This window comes from Lepisosteus platostomus, chromosome 3 (genome assembly GCF_059453375.1).
Source record: "Lepisosteus platostomus isolate fLepPlt1 chromosome 3, fLepPlt1.hap1, whole genome shotgun sequence".
Classification (NCBI taxonomy): domain Eukaryota; kingdom Metazoa; phylum Chordata; class Actinopteri; order Semionotiformes; family Lepisosteidae; genus Lepisosteus; species Lepisosteus platostomus.
Genome location: NC_142613.1, coordinates 60,684,937 through 60,693,265, shown reverse-complemented (window position 1 = coordinate 60,693,265; position 8,329 = coordinate 60,684,937). Strand labels below are relative to the sequence as shown.

The 8,329-nt window shown below is 36.3% G+C and overlaps 1 long non-coding RNA gene across 1 annotated transcript; it reads right to left on the bottom strand.

The window, feature by feature from the left end:
• Positions 1-1,073: 1,073 nt before the first annotated feature.
• Positions 1,074-7,960, bottom strand: LOC148675192 (uncharacterized). Its single transcript, XR_015935465.1, has 3 exons — positions 7,296-7,960; positions 3,315-3,326; positions 1,074-2,787 (listed from the first exon to the last, which is right to left on the bottom strand). It is a non-coding gene; the product is annotated as an uncharacterized LOC148675192 (long non-coding RNA).
• Between the last annotated feature and the right edge of the window lie 369 nt (positions 7,961-8,329).

The window sequence follows — 8,329 nt, the reverse complement described above, 5'->3', positions numbered from 1 at the left end:
CTTAGGCTCCAGAGCAATCAGTAGAAATAATGGATGGAAGACCAGGTGATCAAAAGGCGCCTTTGGGTTTACTTGAATTAACTTCCGGTAGAACATTTAGTCATTAACAGTGCAGAAACACAGGATAAAAGAGAGGTACAGTAGGTACAGTAGAAGCAGAAGAACACAAATAGAGAAAGAGAAGAAGGACGAGGAAACGGAGAAAGAAGAGAGAGGGAGGGGAAGAAACGTGCCAGGTAAGAGGTCCTTGTTCGAATCAACCATAAAGACCAGAATTCCAGTCAAGTCATTGAAACTTGTTTAACAGGGCTTGCCATTCTTTTATTTTAGGAAACATTTCCTTTAAAAAGAATGATAAAGATCCCATTTACTTTGGAGCATCCAAATTTATAGGAAGAGAGATTTAGCTCTGGGTTGTATTCTGTTTTATTTATTTAAGACACGTTTAAGTCTCTTGTTGGCTTGTTCAGGTTTAATCTATGCTGAAAAGAGAAGAACACCTGAAGAAGGTTCCATGGCCGAAACGTGTTTTCTTTCTTCTTTTTTCAGCATGGAATAAATCTATTATATAGGACTTACAGTACAGTGGTACTATATAGTCGTACAGTCTTAGCAGTCTGGGCTTTTCTGGTTGGTAAGGACAAGGCTTCTGAGACACCTTATTTGTAGAGTAACTAGTATGTTGTATGTTGTTTGTTACTTAGTACTGTATGTGTTATTGTTAATAAATATTTGTTTATTCTATTTTGCCTCTGAATTTTTACTCTTGAACTATCACAGCTGTGCCAGAGAACAAAGACCTCTGTTACCTCTAACTTTACCAATTGCTCAGGTATATTTGTGATATATCTTTTTATACTTTATTATTTGATAATAAATACTATTACTGGATAAATATTATTGTTAATAATATAAATATTGATTATTTAATTATTGATTATCCCACTCAGTATTTTCTATTTTCTTAACCTCTATATTTGTAACAATATAGAAAAGATTTTTTCAACACGCCTTCCTTCCTTTGGGTATAGCACATTTTTGAACAAGAACAATAAGTCACAACTCAGAATGTATTTCTAATTTTGGAAAAGACAATAATTTTGAATTTCATTATTAATGAATGCCAATGTCTGTTGATTTAAAAACAAGGTGGCTTTAAATATGATTATACATAACGTTGTCTGATTCATTGTGGCTGTAAATTATAAATTTGTGAAGCTTGAAACTAGAGTGTTTGCCTTTCCGCTACCCTTGCCCCTTGACCATTGGCCACGATATCACATCTAGATATGTGTAGTACTGTTTTGTGATGTTGAGTAATAATGCACAGTGGAGGTGAATTGCCAGTTACACCTTGGAGTTCCTGCACTGATCAAAGGCCCTCTTGACACAGACGCTAGGTTGGTAAACTGGTGTGACTGATAACAGGAACTGATTGAACAATGTGTGCATCGACACACTTAGTCTTATTTGGGCAGCCACACCAAAACACCGAAGAGTACTCCCCCTAGGGAAAGAGGAAGGAGGGATTTTGTTTAAAGAAATAAAAAGCCCCAGTACATAAAGTGGATTTTTTTTAGAAGAGGAGTTTTGTGGGATAGATCACTGCAGTTGGACCTAGTACAAGACACTGACACTGTGGAATCTACAGGGAACAGCTGAGGAAGGCTCCAGCATCATCTTCCTCCCCTCCTACATGGATTGGACATGGATAAATCAAGGAGAGCAGGGAACCATGTTGTTGGGGAAGATCAGGACTGGAGACGCTGCCTAAAGAGTTTCAGTTTAAGGAGTACAGTTTCATTCACTGTTCCTTGGTGTGATGGAAGACACCAGGTTGCCGACCGGAGCTGGTTTCAGAGAAAACTGCTTCTGGTTTTCTCACTGAGGACATATGTTGGTAACTGAGTTCCATGGGGTTTCATTGTACTGTTCATTCAGTAAATTACTCTGGTGACTGTATTGCATTATGTGTAATGAGTAGAATGATAGACTGAAATAAATGGGATATTGTATAGGATAATTCTCTTTTCTATGAGTGCATTGGTGATTGTGGGAGAGGGAAAGAGCTTGTGCCAAGCTGATAAGGGGCCTAGCAACCTTTATAATTGCTAAGTGGTGTAGTCGTGTCGCGATCGTAATTCCATCCTCTAAAGGGCGCTCCGGCTCTTTCTTGTTTCTGTTCATTCCTTGCACCTGCCTCCTGTTCCAGCCACTTCCTATAAGAGCCAAACGCTCCTACCAATCTGGGCTCAGTTTTGGAAGACGGACACCTGACAGCGAGTCCAGGAGTGGCCTGACGGCATTGGCTTCCTGACTCTCTGTGGTCATTAAAAATCAAGGCGTTTCTTGAAAAGATTAAGGGTGTTTATTCCAGTGTCCTGGTCAGATATCCCCTTGGCCTTTACCAATCGTGGCCTACTAATAATCCCCAACTATGAATTGGCTTCATTACTCTGTTCTCCTCCCCACTGATAGCTGATGTGTGGTGAGCGTTCTGGCACACTATGGCTGCCGTCAAATCATCCAGGTGGTGCTGCACATTGGTGGTGGTGGAGGGGAGTCCTCGGGAGAGTCCAGAAAAAAACACTATATACATGTAAAGAATTATTATAATGTTGAAAACACTATATAACACTACATACTGTAACTGCACAATCGACGGATTTAAATGACTAAGAAAGATCTGAGTAAAGATGACTTAAATAGTCATATACAATATCGAATATAAAATTGTGATTGCACAGAAAAAATCATTTTACAAAAAATACTCACGGGGATTAGGATCTGTAAAAGAAAGAAAAAGATTTAATTTTATTGGTCGTCTTACATAAAACCACATTGGAAAAAAGATTTCCAGTATCATTACATACATTACAAGAAACAAATTACTGTTACCTGTATACCCAATATTTTATGACCAGAACTTTTTTTGTGCCACGGTACAGTCTTGAACAAGAACAATAAGATACCATCTATCCATTTTCTAACTGCTTTATCCATAATAAGGCAAGCAATGGGCGCAAGGCAGGATACACCCATTCATGATAATGTAAATCCATTCAAAATTTCTTGAATATATTTTGAATTTTTCTTTTCAATAATTTACATTGTTCTGAAATTGATAAATAGCGCAAAAATGTTCAGACTAGCATTTCTTCTGAGGTCATAATCTTCCTAGATAGAATGAAGATTATGACTTGCTTATTATGACTCTTAACTTTAAAAAGACACTTCAGACTACTAGCATAACACTTGCAAGTAATCTAGGAAATGGATTTTAATAGATTAAGAACTTTTAAAATCATACGCACCTCGAGTAGGATCTGCAACCAAAACAAAAACAACATGTATTAGGTTTTATGTTGTTTAGGCTTACATTAATACAACAATGTACAAAATCACAAGATCCTGGTAGAGAACCTCACCATATAATACCAAATATTAATATATGGTGATAATTATGCCATTCATAGCCATACAGGGAAACAATTTAAATAAAATGATTTGGAAATTCTGGAAAATTCATTCAAGATTTACGATCCCAATGCCTTTGCTGCCTTTCTGAATCACAATAATACATCCATAAATGTTCTTACTATTTTATCCAATACAGGGTTGCAAAGGCGCGGTGGCCTATCCCAGCAAGCAACGGGTGTGAGGCAGGATACATCTTGGGTGGAATGCCAATCCACTGCAGGACAGACTCAGACACACACTCACTCATACCAAGGCCATCTTACTCAGAAGCCAATTAACCCACTAATATGTCTTTGGACTGTGGGAGGAAACTGGAGCACCCAGAGGCATTCCACATGAACACAGGGGTAACATACAAACTCCACCCAGATAGCACTCCAAGTTTAGAATTACATTTGTACTGTACTTAGCTGCTGGCGGTATCTTCTTTACACAGTTTTCTGACAAAAAACTGAGATTGGGTAAGATTTGATACAAAATTGTAACAAAGCTTCAAGCAGTGATATTAAGAATAATGGAAAGCATTATTTTCAGATTGTCCATAATGTTACAGTTTAGGTCTGTGTTTTCTGCCAGGTTCTAGTGAACCTTCTACATTTGAAATATATTTTTTTAATCAATTCTATTACATTTATCAATTCTATTACAGTTTTTTTTCTTACAGTTTACACTGTATTAATTTTCAATGCTTTTTAATTCATTCATTTCACATTTCCTCAATCTTAAAAATGTGATTTAGATTTAGTCTGCAGAGCTCTTGCTGTCTTTTGAATCTTAAAAAATTGGCTTTTTGAATAGCTCTAGAGAATGACATAGTTGAAAGATACAGTGGCAAAACATATACAGAAAACTTAAAGTTGTGATTATTGTATCTGTTGGTATTGATTGTGGCTTTCTTTTCTCTGCAAAACATATTGTTATTCCACATCTAAAGATGCCAGGATATAGTATTCACACATTTAGTATATAATTTACAGTACATATAATAACACTTATATAAAGTTTCAGATTTCCAATATCCCTTTCTTTTCTGGTTTTCTTCAAGAAATCAATTTATATAATATGTCATTCATGAATGTGTAGTTTAAACAATTGAGAATTTTATTAGAACCCTATAAAGGACTGCAAACAAGAGGTGGCTGTTAATCCTATCTTGCTTGTTTGGTAGTTTAGTAGCCATGTAAATCCAGGAAGTGCAGAAATGTTGATGTGCCAATGGTGTGACACTGAACTAAGAGATGAGAATCACATCAGGGCCACTTGGTGCTCTGCATGGTAGCTTCCAGTCCTGTTTAATCTAGTTTCCTTGCCATGACATTAACTTGTTGTCTCTCAACGATATTCTGTAAGTACGCTAAGAAACCCATGAGTGTGATAAAGTATGTATAGCTAAAACGCTTTCAGTTAAAAAAATATCACAGCCAAGGAAAGCTTGACAGTTTCAAAATGAATGGAAAGAAAAATATGTTTTTGTGTAACAAGGAGGCACTTCTGTTAGGAATCAGTAGTGAGGACCCTAGGCAGAAAACCAGGGCAAACTCCAAAAGGCGTGGTCGAAAGAACAATCCGAGGTCCGAAAGCCATAGGTAAACTAGCCGGTGCTAAAGTACAAATAACCAGAGGCGGAGACGTAATCTGTAAGGGAGCCAAGAGTCAAAACCAAAACCGAAACCAGGAGACGTAGACAGAGGGCAAACTAGGGTCAGGAAGCCAAAAACCAAGTAGTGAATAACAATGAGACTAGGAGTAGCTCTATCCAGGAAAACCTTAATACTGAGCACGGGGAAGAGTGTGAGAACTGTGGAACTGTGTATGGAATGTGAGGTGGAATGCCGATTCCTCCGGGGACGTGGCATAACGACTTCTTTACCTAAAGGGGTGTGAGAGACTGGAACAAGCTTCCCAGCCATACGGTTGAACCCGTTACCATGGCTACTCTTCAATGAATTAGCTATCAACTGCCAAATGGGCTAGATGGGTCACCCCTCTCCTCAGTTGACCTTTATTTTTCATGTTCTCACATAACTTAATAATTATTTGATCAAGATACAAGAGCTGTTAAAACAAAAATGCATTATTTATACTTTATTATTTCTTACTATAAGTAAAATAAACGTCTACAGACAGCAAGACTGATAGCAGGTAACAGATCTGGGTCATTATATTTGCTACTTAAATGTAATCAACAGGATTTTAAATTGAATTCTATATTTCACTGGAAGACAGTTCAGAGCTTATATCATAAGAGTACTGTGTGCTCTGCATTTTATTCAAGTTACTGTAGGATTACGGTTAGTTTCTGGCCGTACTTGGTCCAATACTTTTTAAGAAATCATTTAAAAAAATTAGGAACACATAAAAGATACAACATTCATCAATGGAACAAGTAAAGGTTTAGTCCATGTTGAAAAGAGAAGTAAAGAAACACAAGTTCATGTTCTTACATAACTTGCTATAATTATTTGATCAAGATACAAGAGCTGTTTAGACAAAAATGTATTATTAATACTTTATTATTTCTTGCTATAAGTAAAATAAATGTCTACAGATGACAAAAATGCTTAAACTGTATAAACGGATAAAATATGTTAACAGCTGTAAAATATCAATATATCATACAAATAGGAATTTCAGTTTTAACCCTAAATTTAAAAACAGTCAATGCGGTTGAATCCAATGTTCAGGCTTTGAATTCCACAACCACAGAGCCCAAGCACAAAAACACTTCTCCTTTCTATCTACTGTAAGTTTAACTTTTAGATAACCCAAGTACAGCCACTCATGAAAGCTGTTAAATTCAAAGCATGGCAAGACTGATAGCAGGTAACAGATCTGGGTCATTATATTTGCTACTTAAATGTAATCAACAGGATTTTAAATTGAATTCTATATTTCACTGGAAGACAGTTCAGAGCTGCTATCATAAGAGTACTGTGTGCTCTGCATTTTATTCAAGTTAGGATTAAGGTTAGTTTATGGGCTTGGTCCAATACTTTTTAAGAATTCGTTAAAAAAATTAGGAACACATAAAAGATACTACATTCATCAATGGAACAAGTAAAGGTTTAGTACATGTTGAAAAGAGAAGAAAAGAAACACAACGTTTCGACTTTGGATCCTTCTTCGGGTGTGTAGACGACGGAATAAACTTTTACTTGTTCCATTGCAGCCTACGCATGCTGACGCACCTACCTATTTGGACTACATTAATCACTTACGATCTAAAACGTACTAACCCCCCAAAATTCAACAACAAAGTGCTATATTAATATAAAACGAACAAAGTCATAAATAGCCCCTGTGTGCCAACAGATCTTCTAACAGAATCAAAGGCAGCATGAATAGAGAGGAAGTATTTTAGACGACATATTACAATATTTGAGCTATATGGCCTTAACAATGGCAAACTCCTAACAAGCATTGCTGATTTGGAAGCGTGGAAAACGTTTATGCACACCAAAGGAATCCCTATTTTTTTTTTATCTAGACACATCTGAGAACAAGATAAATGATGGGAGCACAAACGTTTTTCAAAGTCAATGCTGGGATTAATATAGCAATCTTGCCAGAGAGCACATGCAATACAGTACAAATGCTGTTGGATATCGGACAGAATAGCAAAACAGAAAGTTAAAAATGAAATACTGAAATTTTTCAATTGGTGACAAAGTATTTGTATTTTATGATTTGATCTTCTAATTCATCGCTAATCGTTCTAAATTAGAGGTTTGTCTACTGTACAGAATTCTGCCCACCAACATTACAGCTTGCTGATTGCTTAAAACTGAATAATACATGAAAGAAAAATAACTCACCTGATCATTCATGTTAACTCGATATTCTCCTGGGTTCCTCAATTAATGTCTTCTTTAAATTATGCTGTAATGAATACAAAGCTCTTTTAACTAACGGCAAAACAAGTGTGTTGTTTGTGCTCCGTTAGGACTGTAAAAACTGAAACTGAAACTTATTCACGTTCACAGGTAGGGGGTGGGGGACAGTTTTACAAAATCTGCATTTTTAAAATATGATTGTTTGATCCCATTTTTCAGATTTTCTTTGCTTTTGGTTTGCATCCTTTTCCAGAATTTATTTTAAAACAAATTTACCTGATTAATTTATTTTAACAAATGTGACTAAAATACTTTCTCTTTCTGAACTGCTAGTAGTCTGAGAAAGTATTGTCAATAGAAAAGCAGGCTCCTCATTCTGTGATACAGTATGTCTAGCAGAAAGGATTAGTTCAGGTGGGTAGCGTCAGCATGCGTAGTCTGCAAAGGAACAAGTCATAGGTTTATTCCATGCTGAAAAAAGAGATGAGAGAAAACACGTTTCGGCTGTGAAGCCTTCTTCAGGTGTGTCTAGCAGAAAGAAGACTATGATTAGAGTTCTCTCGGATTGCAAGAAGTGGAGGTGCTCCGAGATAAAAAAAACACTAAGACACAAACTGAAGCATTCTTGTGTTGAAGTTTTCAGAAGACATAATGTGCTGATTACAAAATTGGTTACTAGGATCAAGTGTTGACAGGCTTCTTAGGTTGTCATGCAAGAAGGAGGTTTCACAAATTAAAAAAGGAAAGGTCAGCTAAGTATGCTGAGAAATTATCATGGCAGGAGAGGTGAAATTCCACATTAATTTAGGAATTGCAACTTTAATTAAACTTGTCCCCAGGGTTATTGTGTGAATTTAATATGCATTTGTTTCTTTACTGACATGATGACTGAACATATCAAGAGTTTAAGAAGAACTTTGCAACCAAGAGCAGGCCATTTGGCCAAGTAGTTATTTTGGGGTTTAGTATATAATTGATATAAAGATCTATCCAAACATTGCAACAGAAATTATGAA